Below are 18,138 nucleotides of genomic sequence, written 5' to 3'. Positions count from 1 at the left end.
TTCTCAGCTTTTTCATGCTGGGTTTTCTGGGTACTGTGTAACAGAGGAATATTATTTCTGCTTGAATTTTATTGTACGGCTCTCCTCTCTTTGCTTCCACTCCTGTTTTCAAAGTGTTGAAAGATCACGAGTATTGGTGGTTTTTTTGTTTTTTGTTTAAGTTAAACCCCTGAGGTAAAAGTTAAATCCCTGAGGTGAGAGAGAGAGGAGTCTGAAAGAAACAGCAAAGGAAAAAGAGTGGTGAAAATGACCCCTCAGCGCTAGAGGAACAAGGATTGTGCCAAAGTGAGCATTTGCTCTTCTTCCTTTCTGCCGTTTGGCACAGAGTCCATGTTGTCATTGTGCCCATTCCCTGATAAGTACCCAGTCCTGTTGCCTCCCTCCTTTCCACTGATTAATAGAAGCCCCTTTGTCGCACAAATGGCAAAGGAAGGTGACACAAAGCTTGAACGCGGCTCCGATCGAATGTCAGGATCGTACAACCAATGCCTGCAGAGAAGGAACAATCGTCAATGGCTTCTCCGCAGGCTTTTGGAAACCGGCACTGTTCCTGACCGTGCAAAGCAGATTCTCCTTCCGATCCATTCATTTCAGGAGGCAGGTCCACAATCACACTCAGTTCTTCCTCCTGGCCTGGGCCGCCATCAGGATTCAGGAGGCTGTGGGTGGAGTAATGAAAGGAATCGTGCGGAAGTGCCAAGAACGGCAAGGAAGTGCTGTGATTCATGTAGCCCAACTTTACCCTGGAGCCTTATGAACATATTTGGCACGTAGCTACGTTGCAGTGTTCCTTTGTGCCACTGTGCTCTTTAGTAGGCAAGCAATTAAAGAGAAGCAGTGTTTGGGTTGGAAAATAAGCTGTTTGGTCTGGAAGGTTTAATGTGTCCTTCTCTCTCTCTCTCTCCCCTCTAATGGTGCACTTTCTGCATCAAGATGACCTATATCTGTTCAGTATTATCAGCAATGAAATAAAGCTGCAAACTCATATTTTTAAAATTATTATTACTATTTACATTTATTCATCACTTACTATATATAATATCTCAAAGCGGCTTACAATCTCCGCTCAACTGGGGCTCTGACAAAGTATTGTTTGCCATGTGGGGCAGTCATGGCCCGGTCCCAGGGGTCGTCTTCTTCCTGCATGGTCATGGGAGGGGACACCCAGTACCTCCCCCTCTGGCCTCACTGATCTTCTGAGGAGGACTCAATGAATGAGCCAATCAGGGTGTGGCAGGGCTGTAAGTGTTCTGTCTGAAGGTGAGCAGGCAGGCCAGTGCGAGAACCTTGCTATGGTTTATTTGGTTGCTGTATTTGGGGCCAGGGAGGAATTTTTCCAGCAGGGGAATTGGCTGGCCTGTGGGTTTTCACCTACCTCATAGCAACAGTCACAACTTGGCATTGGGTCGGATCCTTGGCTGATTAGGTACGCTGTTAAAGAGGTCCAGGAGGGGCGAATCTGTCTGGGAGTCCACATGGGGGCTGATGGGTCATAACTCTTCTCCCAATGGTAGCCTGGGTGCGATCGTAGCACCTGGTGCATGTTAGGGGTGACTCCCCAGATGACCTGGCCTGTCTGACCTCAACTGGAAGAGAATTCCATAAACTTTGGCCTGCAATTTGAAATGCACAGTTCCTGGTGCATACGTATGTCTCATGCATCCAATCCAAAGGCGACCACTAACAGGGACCCCCCTGAAGACTTCAGTGATTGGGCATGGCATAGAATGAACCAAGCAGTACTTGAGATAGACTGGACCAAAGTTGCTGACCTATTAAAATAATAAATAAATAACAAAAAACAAACACAGTGCCATGTAGTGGTTTTCTGGAAATTTCGCCAAATAACCCTGCATTTTACTCAACTAATCTCTGTGTATTATTCTGCCAGATGTGGATGATCTGACAGATTTCATTATTAAGCACTTTAATAGATTGACAGCCACAGAGATTGGCCCATTGAAATTATATGCACTTCCAAAGTCTACATCAGGCAAAGCTTCTGCAAATTTCTAAGCTGTCCTTCTGGGAGCAACACAAAGCAACACAACCAAAGCCAGACTTTAACTGGGATTATTACAACATTTTTAGAGAAGAATTTGCATGTTTCCTCCTCTTAATTTATATTTTCACAGGTGGGGAGGGGGTGTCTCATTTTGTTGGTGGGAATTGCTACTCTAGCTTACGTTAGTGCAACAACTTAGTTGAATATAGCCTACTGTCTCTCAAGCTAACCTACCACACACAGGATTGTTGTGAGGATATAATGAGGAGGGGGGAGAACTCTGTATGTTACCTTGAGCTCCTTGGAAGAAAGGTGGGCTATAAATGCTGCCATTGGCCTCTGTCTTGAGAGACAATGGAGTCCACCGCCGGGGGTGAAGTCAAACCGCTGCAATAGCAGCACCACAATTAGCTCCCCACTGTGCCAGCCTGGGCAGTATATAAATGTATACTCAAGTCCTCAGAGTCTCACAGGTACCCCAGTTTATGTCTCTGGACAGAAATACCCATCAGGACCCTCATATTTGCAGCTGCCATTCCTGAGGCAAGGGCAAAGTACCTCAGATGGCACTTTCAGACCCTATTTTTGGGTGGATTCAATCACAAGCTGACAAATTCATGTTGTACCGTTAAAGCTGATTTAGCACTTTTCTGCAACAAACACAGTTTCTTCCAAATTGAGTGTTTTCTGATAAGGAAAATTATGGGGAAATGTACTGGAAAGTGTGGGGTAACATTTGCTTAATGCTCAACTAACAAATTGTTTGGAAGTAATAAGACAAGGACGTGGGTGGCACTGTGGTCTAAACCACTGAGCCTAGGGCTTGCTGATCAGAAGGTTGGCAGTTCGAATCCCCGCGATGGGGTGAGCTCCCGTTGCTCGGTCCCTGCTCCTGCCAACCTAGCAGTTCGAAAGCATGTCAAAGTGCAAGTAGATAAATAAGTACTGCTCCGGAGGGAAGGTAAACGGCATTTCCATGCACTGCTCTGGTTCGCCAGAAGCGGCTTAGTCATGCTGGCCACATGACCCGGAAGCTGTACGCCAGCTCCCTCGGCCAATAAAGTGAGATGAGCACCGCAACCCCAGAGTTGTCCGTGACTGGACCTAATGGTCAGGGGTCCCTTTACCTTTAACAAGACAGGGTAGGAAAAAACCTGAGTGTCAGGGACCGTGCTGTGGAGGGCTGCACTGAGGAGGAATGGTGGGAGCCACCCCCTGCCCCTGCTCCTGCATCTTCCCAGGAGCAGGAGGACAGAATAGATTTGGAACAGTGGTTTGCAGAGGGCATAGTTCAGAAGGCAAAAGCTGGGAAATACTGGATGGGGAACAGCTAGGAGAAGAAACACTGGAAGAGAGAGGGTTAACATATTCACAGTCATTGGACAGCATTCCTCCACTCAGCCCAAGGTCAAGAAGAGCTCAGAAAGTCTCAGAACAGAAAGCGCAGAGGGTACAAGCTCAGATTACAAAACATAGGAGTGATTAGATTAATAGGAACAGAGCGGGGCTAAGCCTTAGTTGGGAGCACCGCCATTCTGGGTAGATGCTTTATTTTGTCCTTTGCTGTGTTTATTAAAGAAACTAACTGGTAAGAATTCCTTTCGTTTGATTTGCTCATTTATGGTCATGGGGGAGGAAGCTGATTCCCCAAAGCCTGAAACTGAGCATCAAAATGCCTGGTTGTAATATTTCTGTTTGGTGGAACCCCACAGTTCTAAACTGCAAAGAGAGTCTACAGGAGTAGAAAAGGTCTACTGCTGAACAAGTTGCACATGAGCACGTTTGAAGCTGTCAATAAATGCGCAATGAATGGGGGCAAGGCTAAAGGCATGATCGTATGGCCCAAGGGTATTCCTATTGCCCCTGAATAGTGTTCTTACAGCTGTACATACAGTGTGAATTCAAAGAAACATAGAATTGTAGAGCTGGAAAGGACCACAAAGATCATCTAGTCCAACTCCCTGTAATGCAGGAATCTTTTTGTCCAATGTGGGGCTTGGTCCAACACCTCTGAAAATCAGAGTCTCATGCTCTACCAACCGAGCTATCAGTGTAATGTATGAATACGCTTTTCACTATCTTTCAGTTACCATTTTCATTATCTTTTAACCCCCACCCAGCATAGTCAATGGTCAGGGATGATGGGAGTTGTAGTCCAATAATATCTGGAGGGCCACAGGTTCCCCACCCTTTTAAAGGCTTTTTTTCTACTGTAAGAAGACATAAACATTTTAATTATTAGCACTTTCTAAGTTGCTGTGGGAATATACATTCAAATAAAGCAGGGAAATTATTATACAAAAGCAGCACAACTGTCAAAACAAAGCAATTATAAAATTACGCGTAAGAGTATTTCAGAATTGCAGCTGGTTCCATCAGTGTAAAAAGAATTTTTAAAAAATCATAGTACAAAACCTATTTTTTGTTCCATTATTCATTAAGTCCTTGGGTGACTTTCACTGGAATTCATGAATTTATGCTAATTCTAAGCATGAAATGCCTTTATTGAATGATTACTTGGTGTTGATTTGCTGTTTTGCATAGTCTTTCCCCTGAGAATCCCATGAAGAGGGGGAACCACAATGGAATGAATTGTGGGTGGGCATAGTCTACATCTTGTGCCATGCAAGTGAGTGGGTAAATTTTTGCATAGACTGTGGAAAATGGAATGTTTCAGCCAAACCCTTCCCTACCCCATAGTCTTCTACAGAAGTGACTTGCATCCTTCTACAGAAGGGTTTCCCAAGATAAAATTATAATGTTAGGATATATTTCCCAGGCATTTCTTCCCAAGCCATTTCAAGACTGAAACGTTCTCCAGGGCAGTGGTGTAGCGTGGGGGGTGCAGGGGGGGCCGGCCGCACCGGGCGCAACATCTGGGGTTAGGGCAAATCCACAGGTTAGGGGGCGCAAATCCACGGGTTAGGGAGCGCAAATCCACGGGTTAGGGGGCGCAAATTACTTGCCTTGCCCCGGGTGCTGACAACCCACGCTACGCCACTGCTCCAGGGACAGGGCCTGGCCAAGTCTGAATCAAATCCAAGAAGCAAATTGGGGCTAAAACCCTACATTCAGTTTGCCAGTTTCCCTCTGTACCATCTTGTAATGGAGGCTACCATTTTGTGTCTCGCTGAAGGCAGCAAAATGTTTTTGGGCAGCCCTGCTCTGATTTGTGGGCCTTGGATCGTAACAAAAAAGGAAAGTAGATCTTGCAAGTGTGAAACATCTTGATGCTACAAAACAGTTGCTGGTGGGCAAGCTAGAGGGGATGAAAATGGTGATCTGGTTGAAGAGGGCTGTCGCTGAAAGGAGGCTGACACCAAAATGGCTGGCCCACTCCCTTATCTCATGTCCCAGTAGCATTGCTATGTACTTTTCCCTATACACAGCTATTAGGAACTAGCAATGTGTTCTGGAGGTGATGAATTATACTGTACAGTGGTACCTTGGGTTACAGACGCTTCAGGTTACAGACGCTTCAGGTTACAGACTCCGCTAACCCAGAAATAGTACCTCGGGTTAAGAACTTTGCTTCAGGATGAGAACAGAAATCCTGCTCCAGTGGCACGGCGGCAGCGGGAGGCCCCATTAGCTAAAGTGGTACTTCAGGTTAAGAACAGTTTCAGGTTAAGAACAGACCTCTGGAACAAATTAAGTTCTTAACCCGAGGTACTATTTCTGGGTTAGCGGAACAAATTAAGTTCTTAACCCGAGGTACCACTGTATAATGACACCAGATCAAGGGGCATGAGCTGTGATGATACTACATTAAAGATAAACATAAATATCAGTTTCATGCCAACAAAAATCAGAATTTTGTGTGATAAATAAATTATACAAATTCATGCATTTTCTCAGTTGCATAGTCATGGGAAGGGGCAGAAATCGATGCAGGTCAAAATAGCATCCTGTCCTCCCCAAACATCTTTATATCTTGCAGTAATAACCTCTCGTCTCCATTGCAGCCTTTGTGTCTTGTTTATTTGTTCAGCTGTGCTTATGGTTAATAATGACCCATGTTTTTTTAGTCACATCGTGGTCTGAATTAAAATAATTAGAGAGCCCTAATTTACTGGCAGTCCTCACAGGTTGGGCAACGCACCAGGTGAATCCGCTAGAACTGCCTAATAATAAAAAGTTTAAAACTAGAAACCTCAGGAAAAAACAGAGCAAGGGAGGAAAACGAGTCTCTCCTTTCTGACAGGTTCCTTAATTAATTTCTGGTTCCACCCCAGAATTTTCCAGATTTCAGCTCTTTGGACATTTCCCTTCGTTGCCATAGCAACTCAGCATTTCAGGTCTGTTAAAACTTTGTTGTCAGAGTTTCTATGAGCCCAGCACTTTACTTCACTTAATTAGGTTACAACTCTACAAAGGAGTTTGTCAAACATGCCACTGTGTTTGCCCCACCTCCACACTGCATCTGTAGGCACCAGGGAATGAAATAGGCAGCCACCTCTCCTTTCATTTCAACTGGAGAACCTGTGGCTCTCCAAATGCTGTTGGATTTCAACCCTCACCATCCCTGACCATTCGCCATGTTGGCTGTGGCTGATGGGAGCTGGAGTTCAACAACTTCCGGGAAGGCTACAGTAGAATCATAGAATTGGAAAGGACCCTGAGGATCATGGAGTCCAATCCCCTGCAATGTAGGAATATGCAGTTGTCCCGTAAGGGAATCGAACCTGCAACCTTGCGTTATCAGCACCATGCTGTAACTCAACTGAGCTATCCACACGTAGAAGTAGAAACATGTGGGGAAAGTTTGACGGCATTTTGTGGAGTACTAGAGCTTTAATTACAATGTTGATATGAATGTCTCGTTCAGATCTGTAACATTCCCTTAAGTCTCGTTTGTATTTTTCAAAAGAAAAACAAAAATGATTTGTTGCTTTTTATTATGCGTCTTACTACTAGAATTACTTACGGTACTTCCTCTAGCACTCCTGAGACATTGCTTTTCTGTAATTAGCTGAAAGTATAATTTGCTCTGGAGGTTCCAAATTATACCCACAATAGTGCTCTACAGTATCACATCCAGCAATGTCCTTTTCCTTTGGCCAAGATCCATCTAAAATGTTTACCCATAAGTAAGTTCCATTAAGCAAAGCCCTTTCTACAGTTAATTAAAAGGTTACTTGTTTACTGCTTCCTGTTGACTGCAACTGGGGGATTACTGTTGAATAGTCAGTTTCTGTTCCCACAGGGGTAGGAAGGCTTCATTTACAGATTTTCTTCCATTTTCCAACATTTAAAAAGCTATAGAATGCTATTTCATAACAAGGAAATGGGAAAAAAACAAAGAACAGAAATCAGTAATTAAGCCCCCCTCCCCCAGAACAAAAACTTATAGGACTCTCTCTATAGCTCTACCCAGAGCTATTCATCGCAAATCTCACTGCCAAGATCAATAGGAAGCAATAAAATGAGGAGATGCTTTATTAAATCCTTCTCAGTGCTGCTTCAGCAGCAAAGCAGATCCCTGCAGAGAGCAGGATTTGAACCCTCTCCTAACCAGGTGATGAGCTGAGAGTTCAATTTTGCTGGGTGCTGCTTTGTCAGTCTGCAAAGGCTAACTCCCTCTCCTTTTCTCACTGCCCACTACCCTACTTCCCCACCATTTGACAGCCCTGAATTGCTCTGGGTGGCCTGAGCTGTCCTGGAATTATCTAAGGTGTGTGTATCTCAATCCCATCCAGCCAAAGCCCAGTTCAGTATCTGGGGTTTGCCAGAAAATTTGGTTCGGTATCTGGGCTTTGACTGAATCCAGTGCACAGACCCAGTATAAAGGTGACCAGATGCAAAGGAGGCCACTGTCTCTAGGTCAGATTACCACAACACATTATATATGGTGCTGCCTCTGGAGACAGTTCAGAAACTTCAGAAAGTGTAGAATTCAGCTGCCAGGTTGCTGAATGGTTTGAGCATATTACACCGATTCTGGTCCAACTGCACAGGCTGCCAATTCGCTTCCATGCCCTATTCAAAGTGATGGTTTTGACCTATAAAGCCTTAAATGGCTCAGGACCACCATATCTCAAGGATTGCCTCTCTCCATATGAACCCGGCCCCTGAGTGTTGGGATACTGCCAGGGAGACGGGGGCATCAGGCAGGCCTCCAGCTGGCTCCGGACGATCACTGGTCTCCGGTGGAACAGCATCAGTCAGTCAGCGACAGGAGCCTCAGATACGTTTAGAGACCTGTGCATGCTCTGTCAGCAGAGTGTGTAAATCACCTCACAGTAGAAGAGGCGGACAGAGAGATGTGCAAGCAAAATGAACAGCATTTTATTCAGCATAGCTCAGGAACAAAGGAAAACATATCTGCTTGCCTTCGAGTCCAGCAAAACAGCAGTATAGCAAAAGCAACATACAACGGAAGTTCCCAGCGAGCGCTGGAAGTAAACAGGCATGTGACACACAACAACCTGTTCCCTTTTAAGGTGGAACAGAAACATATCTTAACATCGAGATCATCTTCTGAGGGCCTTCTTTGTGACCGTTCTTGTGAGATGTCCAAAGGGCGGCAGCGCAAGAACGGGCCTTTCTTGCAGCTGCTCCCTGTTTGTGGAATGCTCTTCCCAGGGAGTTTCAGCTGATGCCTTCAATATAAACCTTTAGGCACCAGGCAAAAATGTTCCTCTTTAACCAGGCCTTTGGCTGATTGACATCCGATGCCCTTTTAAATGAGTTGTGGAATGGGGGATTATTGGGTTGTCTTGGTCTTATTTTTATTATGTGTTTTGCGTTTTTAAATATTGTAATTCAATGTTGTGAACCACCCAGCGATTGATGGGTATAGGGCATTATACAAATGATAATAAAGAACAACAGCAGCAGCAACAACATTTTTGTTGATTTAGGAAAGGGATTTTCAGAAGGTGCAGCTTTCCTTGGACTTGTGAGAGAAGCTGTACTGAACCACATTCCCTTTTCTAGACGCAGGAGATCACTGCATCTAGGCACCCGGCCTGTGTAGCCTGCCCCATGTCATTACAAAATAGTTAGACTGCATTTGTACACTGGAAAACTAACCCCGATGTGCTCTTTTAACTTCTCAACTGTGCTTACATATCCTCCAAAGAGGAGGCCTTCCTGTTCTGCGCTTGTGAACTGACACGCCACATTGCTTCTTGCAACAACAGCCACATTATGCCTCCTTGCACAAAACCAGCTGTCAGTTTAGATTTCCTTAATCCTGTCAGGTTCCAACTTGGCCAACCAACAATCATTATCTGTGGGGAAACCATCTGTGAAACAAAGCAATGTCCCTGGTGAAATTACATGCCATAAAATAAAATAAAAAGTCAGTTGGGGCATGATGATCAAAAGGATATTTAGCTTTAAGACTGTACATTACAGATTCCTGGTACCTCCCTGAGCAAAATTAACTCGCAAGATCTGATCCTGAACACTGAATCCATGTTTTGCAGTGCATCGTACTTTAAACTTGTGCGTGTGCTTATTATTTGCTGTTGTTTATCATTTCAGTTGATAGCTGCTTAGGGTACCCATGTAGCCTAACAATGAACAAGATAAAATGCAACATCAAACCATCTTGTAAAATATAACAGTATATAAAGCAAGTAGAGAGAAAACACATCAGATTAATAAATCAACCAGTTGAAAACAACACTCCCTCAACAGCAGAGAAACCAGGTCAGCTTGTGTAAAAATCACCCATCTATAACTTTCATTTTGCATGGCCATGTCAAATATAGAATGTAAATGTACCTTTAAATGGAAATTAACAGATGAATGGGATAATGAAGGTGTTTGTAACAAGCAGTATTAGGTTAGGCCTGCAGACACAACCCCACGAACAATATACTGTGGCCTGACAGGTGCTTTCTAGGGAATAAGCAATCGGTTTAATAATGAATGAAAAAATTAAACTGAACGAGGCACACTCAGTTGGATTTTCATTTATTTTATAAAATGAATGCCAAGGGTAAAAAACAGGGCTTTGTTTTCATTACCCACTTGTACCCATCCATTACTCATTTGGGGAGTACGTGTGGCAAGATTCTACAGTTGCAAAAGAGGGTCTCGTGTTAGCTTCTTCTTGGCAATAGCCATTTTCTTTTCCCAACATGCCCCAGCCCCCTCGCTGATGGCGTTATTCTCCTCCCATATTTTTACAGAATGATGCCATATCCAAGCAGTTTTAAGAAACGGACAGAAAACCAGAGTAGAAATGGGTGAGAGAAATTCAGTCATGTTCACACTTGAAAGGTGAACCTACCTAATTCACACTTTACGAAACGAAATACAAAACAAAACGCAGCCATTTTTTGAAATTCACACTTCTCCAAATTTTGCAATGCAGTTCGCCAGCCAAGTAACCTACACAAAAATGTGCATTCTACAATAAGGTGTGCATAAAAATGTGTATTTTAGTGAAAATAGCATACAAAATGCATTATGTGAGGTAAAAGTGATTTGCAAGAATGTGCATAGCAGGCAAAATTGCATACAAAGACCTGTATGTTAGGAAAAATCCTCACTAAAACACTGACATATTTTCACGAGGACTTTTAAAAACATAGAAATTGCCTGATAAAATGTGGCTGTTATTGGACTTCAGTAATTTAAAATTAATAAAACATATTTTTTTAAAAAAAACACATAGAAATTGCAGACTGATGTGAGAATGTGGAGAACTGAACTTGAGACTGGAAAAATGAGAAATGGAGAAAAGCTGAAATTGACAAATTTGCAAACTTCTTTTCCTGCTTGTTTGGAATGGGGAAAATATCGTTTGCTTATTTAAAAGTAGGTTAAAAGCTTCACTTATTATTATTTTTCAAGTGAAAATACCCATCATCCTTGATAGTAGATATCTGTAACCTACTGGTAATTATTTTCCCTCACCTAGCCCCGACCCCCCTGCCCATGTTCAAACTGTTACTGAAGCAAATGACCTCACTGAAATGCTGGCTTGCCTTTCCCCTGGCTCTAGGCAGTTCTGGTGTCCTCGGGTTAGTCTGAGTATAGAACTTCAAAGCAAGAGGGCTGAAGCTGAGGTTTTCCAGTCACATTTAATGGCTGGTATGCTTTACAGAAATCATAGCAATATGCAGAGTCGTTTGGAAGCACGTGGAACCAGTATTTTCCCGTGACAATAGCTCCACTTGGCCTTAGGAGGAAATGTTAATTGGTGTGGCCTTTAACTGTTCCTTGGGAAAATAATTCTTTTTAAAAGCCCTCAGGACATCTCAAAATTCATTTTGCATTAAGTGAAAGAATAGGGATAGCCTCACAGGGAATTTTTACAGACTTTAGGGCTCAGCCAAGATGCAGGATAAGGGGATGGATGAGACACTGTCCCTGATACCTGTCAGGATTAAAAGTGTACTCCTTTCAGTGATTTTTTTGGAGGGTTGTTCCCTTGCCTGACACTGAATCGCTAAAAACATAGAAAAAACAATAATTTAAAACAATTGAAGATGCTGTTAAGGTACATTATAGTAGTTCTGAAACTGTTTTATGAAGTATTATTATTATTCATCATCATTATTAAAATTTATACCCCACCCTTTCCCCTAAAGGATACCAGGACAGCAAACACAAAAGTGATAAAACAATACAATTAAAAACAAAACATGTTTAAAACATTTTAAAACTCTCAAAACATGTGAAACAATCACATACAGTACTCTTATGGTTAAGAATGTCAACCAGTGTTTTTTTTCTGGGTGTACGCAACATTTTGTGAATCTAAGTTTGGCCTCATTGATGGGTAGTATTTCAATACTGTATGAGTAAGAAAATGAGAGTACTCCTAAACATTTTTTTAAAGAAAAAAAAGCACAGATGTCAACAAACTATATCTTTCAACCAGGAAACTGACAGGAACAGTATCTTTCAGCCATCAAATGCTTGGGTAAACAGGAATGTTTTAAAATTTCTCCTCAAACTCAGTAATGAGGGAGGCAAACATACTTCACCAGGGAGGGCAATGGGGGGCCACTAGCAGGAAGGGCCTGTCACAGGTCAATGCCAACTGGGCACCACATGGCAAACCTGCATATTGGGATTGGAGATAATATTAGGAGCAAACTACACAAGCTACAAAAAGGGACGCGGGTGGCGCTGTGGGTTAAACCACAGAGCCTAGGACTTGCCGATCAGAAGGTCGCGGTTTGAATCCCTGAAACGGGGTGAGCTCCTGTTGCTCGGTCCCTGCTTCTGCCAACCTAGCAGTTCGAAAGCACATCAAAGTGCAAGTAGATAAATAGGTACCGCTCCGGCAGGAAGGTAAACGGTGTTTCTGTGCGTTGCTCTGGTTTGCCAGAAGCGGCTTAGTCATGCTGGCCACATGACCTGGAAGCTGTACGCTCGCTTGTCCAATAAAGTGAGATGAGCGCCGCAACCCCAGAGTCGGTCACAACTGGACCTAATGGTCAGGGGTCCCTTTGCCTTACACAAGCTACAACTGTAAAGGAGCATACCGAAGATTAGCTGGTGTGAATGTGTTCAGATTTTGGCTCAACCCGGTGCCAAATAACTGCTTGCCACAGTCAATTGCATAGAACTGAAGTCCTTTTTGGAAACGATGTGATGATTACGTAATAGGTTCCCGTTAGCTTACAAGCCTTCAGTTTTCAGAGGGCTCAGCTGGCATCAGCTGCTGTAAGAGATTTGCAAGCAGAGAAGAAGTTAAATAATATTTCAAGTGAGGATTTCCTGTGCAGGTTTCCGGTCTCTTCCCCTCAACAGGGCCACATGACAAACATTGTATTTGTGTTTCTTTGAAAGTGTCGAACTTGCCGTTTTCTCAGTTCTATTTGCAGCCTGTGAGTATTGTTTTGCAACCCTACAGCATTTGGGGAAGCAGCATGAGCAAGACACAGACTGGGGAAAACCTCTGGGGCATTGTTGCTTAACAAATGCCACGTCAGACAGCTCTGCGGTGAAATCTGTCAGGATTGTGCAGTAATGAAGGCTGTGATCCTAAGCCCACTCGCAAGGCATTAAGTCTAACTGAACACAGTAGAACTTACTCCTGGTTAAGCATATGTAGGAAATCCCTGTAAATTTATTTGTTTTTCCTTCCAATATTTATAGACAGCTTTTCACCATAGATGGTCACAAAGCAGTTTGCACAACAGTCAGTAACACAACCCAGCACTCAAAATAAAACAGTGTTTAAAACAAACAGAAACCAGAAGTAAAATAATATAATCAATAAATAGGCATAAAACAGAAAAACAACAATAATTAGAAAGGTCTTTTCCAAGGGGTGGCTGCTGACGGAGAAAAAATTGGGGAAATAGGGTCTTCTTTCACTTACATGTTGAGCCAGATGTTTAATTTTTTTTTGTGAGTGTGGGGAGAGTGGGATGAAGCTGAGCACTGCAAAACCTCATTTGCACCTCCGGACGTTTGCATGGAAATGAAAGAGTGTTGCAAATGCAATAATGTGGAGCATAAATAAGAAACGTATGAGGGAGAAGAAAGTCTCCATCATAACAAAACAAAAAAGAACAATTAGGCAGTGCAAGGTATTAAACAGATGCTTAAAGGAGCTTGGGAATATAAAGACAGAAGAAAAAAAATATAACAAACAGAAAGGAAATGATCAGAGACCATAGGCACCAACTCCATGGGGCCGAAGAGACCTCAGTTTCCCCAAAGTATGTTGGGATGGGACTGAGCCCCCCCCCCCAATCTTGAGGGGCTGGGCATTGTCGGGCCTCACTGCGATAGTAGCAGGCCTCCCTGGGCCTCCCTGCGATGGCGGTGGGCCTTGCTGGGCCTCTACATGGTGGCAGTGGGCCTTGTGGCCTCCTCCCGATGCACATGATGTCACACGTGTGTGTCACACACATGACATCACGTGCATGCGATGAGCCCCCCCTCCAATTTTTGGGTGGAACTCAACACCTCTGTCAGAGACAGTGAACAATGTTTAAAAACTTGCTGGTGCGATGACGTATCTCGTTTGGGTTGTTTTTAGAGCACCAATTTCATGTACACTAGACAATATAAAGGTTAGATTTTTCCCCCTTCAACTGGCTACTGAGCTTCACAGACTTTTGAATCCTCTTTCCCCAGATCAAACTCTTTTCTCTGACACAAGCATATGTGCAGGGTTTCCTTTGCCTGTGTCCTTAGAAGTTACCCTCAGCGAGTTCAATGGGCCACATTCCCAAGTGAGCAGTCAAAGGATTGTCACGGAGATCTGCGGTTAAACTCTATTATCATTTATGTTTTATAATCTTATTTTCTTTATCTTTGCAGCAGCCCTGTGATCAAGGTTTCTATGCTTCTCATGTTAACAGCTGGGCTTGTGGAAGAGTCGTATACAAGACCACCAAGGTTGCTTCCGGAGGGTCTGTTTTATTGACCATTCATTTGTTTGTGGGGATTCAGTTTATGCTGAGGTGACCACAGCTTTAAAATGTACCAATAGATTATGGGCAGTTTGGATCTGGCATTGCAATTCTGCTTCCCCTTCCCATCTATTCTTATGTCTTTGAACTTATTAATGATGTTCCGCTACTGTGGAAGACACCCTGTGAGCCAAAATGTAATCAATGCCCACGTCTGATGTTATATTTAGAATAGCTTGATGTGCATATAGTTACTATCATGTGAACAGAGTTTGAACACCCAGAGTATCTGGGAACATGGAACAAGGACACAAGGCACTTATATTCCTAAGTACTGTGGATTAAATACTGTACTGTAGTTTTAAAAAGTCCAGGTTAAATCTACATTCTGCAACAAAGAATGCAAAACTTGTAGTTTCCTGGAAGAAAACAGTAAAAGATGCTGAATAATAGTAACAATAATAGATGGAACATTACTCTGTGGCCAAATATGTACCCACTGATGGTTGAAAATAATTGCTATTTGCTATTATATCATCTCAAGTTCCTTTACTGCTGTAGGACAAAATAATAAGACAAACTGATATGCAGCATCCTTTCATCTCTTAATGCACTCAGGCAAGAATCCAGAAACCACTTAGGGAAGGACAGTCAGCTGAAGATTAACTTCAAGCATTGTTTATTCAGTGAAAATACAATGTTCCGTATAACTCCTTTTCTGGCCGATGAGACATTCAGGACAGTCCAGGGTGCCTCCAGACGGTCACTATTTTGTGGAAGGGATTTAAGTACCGTACATACCAGAAATTTTAATTTGAACAAGTAACATGAATTAAAGTCTCTGTCCTGGCCTAGCACATGGGTAGGCAAAATAAGGCCTGGGGTCTGGATCCGGCCCAATCGCCTTCTAAATCCGGCCCGCACATGGTTCAGGAATCAGTGTGTTTTTACGTGAGTAGAATGTGTGCTTTTATTTAAAATGCATATCTGGGTTATTTCATTCATATTTGTTCATATTTTTTTTTCATATATTCGTTCAGATATCCCCCCCCCCCAATACAGTATAGTCTGCCCCCCCAAGGTCTGAGGGACAGTGGACTGGCCCTTCTGAAAAAGTTTGCTGACTCCTGCCCTAGCACAACAAATCCACTTTTAAAGAAAAACGCTTGACTTTTTGCAGTTAGGTAAATGATGAGGAGACTCTTGAGAGTCCCATGGACTGCAAGAAGATCAAACCTCTCCATTCTTAAGGAAATCAGCCCTGAGTACTCACTGGAAGGACAGATCCTGAAGCTGAGGCTCCAATACTTTGGCCACCTCATGAGAAGAGAAGACTCCCTGGAAAAGACCCTGATGTTGGGAAAGATTGAGGGCACAAGGAGAAGGGGACGACAGAGGACGAGATGGTTGGACAGTGTTCTCGAAGCTACCAGCATGAGTTTGACCAAACTGCGGGAGGCAGTGGAAGACAGGAGTGCCTGGCGTGCTCTGGTCCATGGGGTCACAAAGAGTAGGACACGACTAAACAACAACAACAAATGATGAGGGAGTCCACTGAAAAGTGTGGGGTGATTGCCAGGAAGGCATGTAAGCATCCTGCAAGCAAATCAGGATGAATGCTCATTTGTTGTATAACTGCTCTGTAAACAAATTGGAATGAAAGCTCAGTGAAGACCAGTCATAGTCGTCTAACCTTGGCATAAGTTTTGTGCAAGCAAATCATAATGGATACTCAACAAATACGTCCGCTCTAGGAGACTTTAGTTACTTTGGCAAAGAGCATGCAGGGAACTCATTATGTCTTCAAAATAATATGCTTATTTACATGTAAAGAAATGGAAGGGGTATTATTGGATCACAAAAGCAATTACACAGGCAGAACCAGATTCACAGCAACTTGTGCTTAGTTTCCTCAATTCCTAACCAGAGCTGCCCAGACAGATGCAAACTGATACAGTACAATCTCCTCCAGTTTCTGGTCAGTTATTGTGGCTCATTCATCTGGAAATTTGAGCCTGTTATCATTTATGGCAAATCAGGGCTCATCCACACTTCCTCTTGTCGTGCTGCTTTCCCCCGGGGAAACCTGCTCTTTAGCTCAATTGGAGCAAATGGCAACTTGGGTTTCCTCCAGAATCCTGGGAAGTGCAGTTTGTGAAGGGTGCTGGGAATTGTAGTTCTGTGAGGTCAGCCTTATAATTCCCAGGATTCTCCATGACTGTTCAAGTGTTACAGTAGTGCTTTAAACATATGGTGTGGATGTGACCTTAGTAAACACATGCTAGGCATTGGCTGAAATTCTCATAACTCTTGTTGCCTCAAATGCCAGTATAAATTATCCACGAGGCTGGGCAAAACAGGTTTCAGCCTCCACTTTGGCAGGTGGGTATAATTCACATTTCAAATTCCTGGAACAGCCAGCTGGCCATTATCCCCCTTCAATGACCATGCCAAGCGCAGGGAGAGAGATTGCATAAGAAAATCACTCAAGCTTAAATCTTCCTCCTTGCTCTGCTTTTCACAAACTAGGGCCATCCTCTACATCTGAAATAGCATAGCTGGATTTGAAAAAGTCATTAGATTTCTTTTTTAGGGGAGTGGGGAAGGAATCAGATCGTGGGGTCAGCCCTTTGTGAGTGCTCTTGCAAGATGCTTTTCAGATAAATGGTGTGGGGGAGAACAATCCATTATCCTATCATAAGGAAATCAGGACATCTCCATGCCAATGGCATAAGGTTACATTAGGGAAAGCATCTTTGAGCATCTTTGAAGATGCTCGAACTCAGGACGAAAGGGAGAAATGTGCTAAGAGGAAGGCACATTTAGCAAACCCTTGCTGTGATCAACTCCTGCCCGGAAACCTATGTCCCCACTGTGGAAGGACGTGTGGATCCAGAATTGGCCTCCACAGTCACTTACAGACTCACTGTTAAGACTGTGTTCTTACTTGACTATGAGTGGTCGCCAAAGAAGAAGACAATAATGGGGAAAATCTTAAAGTAAGGGGGTTACCTCAGAATTTTCAAATATTCCTCGACTCTTTTCCATTTGTCTCCCATATGATACTGCTTTAGCTGTTGACAGCATATGCTGTCAGCTGTGGATTGGCACATCTGCTAGTAACATACACCATCGCATCCTAACCAGAAGGATTCCTTTGAAAACATGTGAAATGTGTGCCATCCTACGAAGAAAATTCAAGGCCCCTGAATTCTCTGACAGGTTAAAACCCATACCAGGGAATAATTCTTGATTTACCATTTCTCATCTGTGGAGTCCCTTAATCCCCCCTCCCCAATCTTCCTTGTAAATCCGGTTTTCCTGGCCAGGTCAGTGTTGGCAGGAGAGAGAGAGTAAGGGAAGCTTCTTCTCTGGCTTTGGTGCTCCAGTGCACACAAGGATAAAAAAAGCACCTCAGTGGTTACTGGGAAATATAACCCAAAAACTCTACTTCTGTATCACTGATGGTCATCTTCCAAAATTGGATTAGCTCAGAAAATAACCCTGGCTATTTCCAACATTTGCAAGCTGTTTGCTTACTTCCATTCAAGCCTGGGAGAAGTTGCTTATCTCTGTGCTTTTTATCTGAAATTGTTCTTTGATAAAAGTAAGTAAAGCTTCACACTTTTCTTGGTGCCCATCCTCAGGTGCTTCCAGGAAATACATCAGATGTGGATCGCCAGCCCATGCCTGCATGACTCTTTAAACACCCATGTGTTTGCATCCAAGTGTCCCATTTAGTTCAGGGATTTCATTTGCATGCAAGCAGGAACATGTGTACATTTCTATGGCATC

Source organism: Podarcis muralis, chromosome 11 (assembly GCF_964188315.1).
Source record: "Podarcis muralis chromosome 11, rPodMur119.hap1.1, whole genome shotgun sequence".
NCBI lineage: Eukaryota > Metazoa > Chordata > Lepidosauria > Squamata > Lacertidae > Podarcis > Podarcis muralis.
This window is presented reverse-complemented; position numbering follows the sequence as displayed.